The following is a 3,786-nucleotide window of genomic DNA, read 5'->3' as shown; positions in this document are numbered from 1 at the left end:
GATCCTGGGGTTTTTCTGGTTTGGATCACGTAGTAATGTGGAACCACACTGAAACAATCAATTAAACCTGGACTTGATAAATATTTTAGAGGATAACGCAAGTTAGGTCTAGATTAGCCCTGGGATTTTCACTCATCACACTCATACTTTCGCATATTTCTCATACTTCATGGCTAGATCCTGGGCTGTTTCTGGATTGTATCACGTAGTAATTTGGTACCACGCTGAAACAGTCAATTAAACCAGGTTTCGATCAATATTTTTGAGGATAACGTATGTTAGGTCTTGGTTAGGTTTGGGATTGTCACTCATCAGACTCATGCTTTCGCATTCTTCTCATACTTGTTGAACGGATCATGGGTTTTTTCTGGTTTGGATCACGTAGTAATGTGGGACCACACTGAAACAATCAATTAAACCTGGTCTTGATAAATATTTTAGAGGATAACGCATGTTAGGTCTGGGATAGGTCTAGGATTTGCCCTCATCAGGCTCATACTTTCGCATATTTCTCATACTTCATGGCTAGATCCTGGGCTATTTCTGGATTGGATCACGTAGTAATGTGGTACCACACTGAAACAGTCAACTAAACCTGGTCTTGATAAATATTTTAGAGGATAACGCATGTTAGGTCTGGGATAGGTCTAGGATTTGCCCTCATCAGGCTCATACTTTCGCATATTTCTCATACTTCATGGCTAGATCCTGGGCTATTTCTGGATTAGATCACGTAGTAATGTGGTACCACACTGGAACAGTCAATTAAACTTGGTTTCCATCAATATCTTAAAGGACAACGCAAGTTAGGTCTGGGATAGGTCTTGGATTTGCCCTCATCAGGCTCATACTTTCGCGTTTTTCACATACTTTTTGAACAGATCCTGGGTTTTTTCTGGTTTGGATCACGTAGTAGTATGGTACCACACTGAAACAGTCCATTGAACCTGGTTTGGATCAATATTTTAGAAGATAACGCATGTCAGGTCTAGGTTTGGTCTGGGATTTTCACTCATCAGACTCATACTTTCGCATTCTTCACATACTTGTTGAACGGATCCTGGGTTTTTTCTGGTTTGGATCACGTAGTAATGTGGTACCACACTCGAAACAGTCGATTAAACCTGGTTTCGATCAGTATTTTAGAGGATAACGAAAGTTAAGTCTGGGATTGGTCTGGGATTTGACCTCATCAGACTCACACTTTCGCACACTTCACATACTCGTTGAACAGATCCTGGGTATTTTCTGGTTTGGATCACGTAGTGATGTGGTACCACACTGAAACAGTCGATTAAACCAGGTTTCGATCAATATTTTTACGGATAACGCATGTTAGGTCTAGGTTAGGCCTGGGATTTTCACTCGTCAGGCTCATACTTTCGCATTCTTCACATACTTGTTGAACGGATCCTGGGTATTTTCTGGTTTGGATCACGTAGTAATGTGGTACCACACTGAAACAGTCGATTAAACCTTGTTTCAATCAATATTTTAGAGGATAACGCAAGTTAGGTCTGGGATAGGTCTGGGATTTGACCCCATCAGACTCATACTTTCGCACACTTCACATACTCGTTGAACAGATCCTGGGTTATTTTCTGGTTTGGATCACATAGTAATGAGGTACCACACTGAAACAGTCGATTAAACCAGGTTTCGATCAATATTTTAGAAAATAATTCATGTGATGTCTAGGTTAGGTCTGGGATTTGCTCTCATCAGGCTCATTCTTTCGTATATTTCTCATACATGTTGAACAGATCCTGGGTTTTTTCTGGTTTGGATCACTTAGTAATGTGGGACCACACTGAAACAATCAATTAAACCTGGTCTTGATAAATATTTTAGAGGATAACGCATGTTAGGTCTGGGATAGGTCTGGGATTTGCCCTGATCAGACTCATACTTTCGCACACTTCACATACTCGTTGAACAGATCCTGGGTTTTTTCTGGATTGGATCACGTAGTAATGTGGTACCACACTGAAACAGTCGACTAAACCTGGTTTCGATCAATATTTTAGAGGATAACGCAAGTTAAGTCTGGGATTGGTCTGGGATTTGACCTCATCAGACTCATACTTTCGCACACTTCACATACTCGTTGAACAGATCCTGGGTTATTTTCTGGTTTGGATCACTTAGTAATGTGGTACCACACTGAAACAGTCGATTACACCAGGTTTTGATCAATATTTTTGAGGATAACGCATGTTAGGTCTAGGTCAGGCCTAGGAATTTCACTCATCAGGCTCATACTTTCGCATTCTTCACATACTTGTTGAACGGATCCTGGGTTTTTTCTTGTTTGGATCACGTAGTAATGTGGGACCACACTGAAACAGTCAATTAAACCTGGTTTCGATCAATATTTTAGAGAATAATTCATGTTAGGTCTAGGTTAGGTCTGGGATTTGCTCTCATCAGGCTCATTCTTTCGCATATATCTCATACTTGATGGCTCGATTCTGGGCTTTTTCTGGATTGCATCACGTAGTAATGAAGTACAACACTGAAACAGTCAATTAAACCAGGTTTCGATCAATATTTTAGAGAATAACGCATGTTAGGTCTAGGTTAGGGCTGGGATTTGCCCTCATCAGGCTCATACTTTCGAATATTTCTCATACACGTTAGCAGATCCTGGGTTTTTTCTGGTTTGGGTCACGTAGTAATGTGGGACCACACTGAAACAATCAACTAAACCTGGTCTTGATAAATATTTTAGAGGATAACGCATGTTAGGTCTGGGTTAGGTCTAGGATTTGCCCTCATCAGGCTCATACTTTCGCATATTTCTCATACTTCATGGCTAGATCCTGGGCTGTTTCTGGATTGTATCACGTAGTAATGTGGTACCACGCTGAAACAGTCAATTAAACCTGGTTTCAATCAATATTTTAGAGGATAACGCATGTTAGGTCTGGGATAGGTCGGGGATTTGCCCTCATCAGACTCATACTTTCGCACACTTCACATACTCGTTTGGCAGATCCTGGGTTGTTTTCTGGATTGGATCACGTAGTAATTTAAGTACTACACTGAAACAGTCAATTAAACCTGGTTTCTATATATCTTAGAGGACAACGCAAGTTAGGTCTGGGATAGCTCTGGGATTTGCCCTCATCAGGCTCATACTTCCCGCGTTTTTCACATACTTGTTGAACAGATCCTGGGTTTTTTTCTGGTTTGGATCACGTAGTAGTGTGGGACCACACTGAAACAATCAATTAAACCTGGTCTTGATAAATATTTTGGAGGATAACGCATGTTAGGTCTGGGTTAGGTCTAGGATTAGCCCTCGTCAGGCTCATACTTTCGCATATTTCTCATACTTCATGGCTAGATCCTGGGCTATTTCTGGTTTGGATCACGTAGTAATGTGGTACCACACTGAAACAGTCGATTAAACCTGGTTTCGATCAATATTTTAGAGGATAACTCAAGTTAGGTCTGGGATAGGTCTGGGATTTGACCTCATCAGACTCATACTTTCGCACACTTCACATACTTCTTGAAAAGATCCTGGGTTATTTTCTGGTTTGGATCACATAGTAATGTGGTACCACACTGAAACAGTCGATTAAACCTGCTTTTGATCAATATTTTAGAGAATAATTCATGTTAGGTCTAGGTTAGGTCGGGGATTTGCTCACATCAGGCTCATTCTTTCGCATATTTCTCATACTTGATGGCTAGATCCTGGACTCTTTCTGGATTGCATCACGTACTAATGAAGTACAACACTGAAACAGTCAATTAAACCTGGTATCGATCAATATT

This window comes from Colletes latitarsis, unplaced genomic scaffold (assembly GCF_051014445.1).
Source record: "Colletes latitarsis isolate SP2378_abdomen unplaced genomic scaffold, iyColLati1 scaffold0002, whole genome shotgun sequence".
In the NCBI taxonomy this organism is placed as follows: domain Eukaryota; kingdom Metazoa; phylum Arthropoda; class Insecta; order Hymenoptera; family Colletidae; genus Colletes; species Colletes latitarsis.
This window is presented reverse-complemented; position numbering follows the sequence as displayed.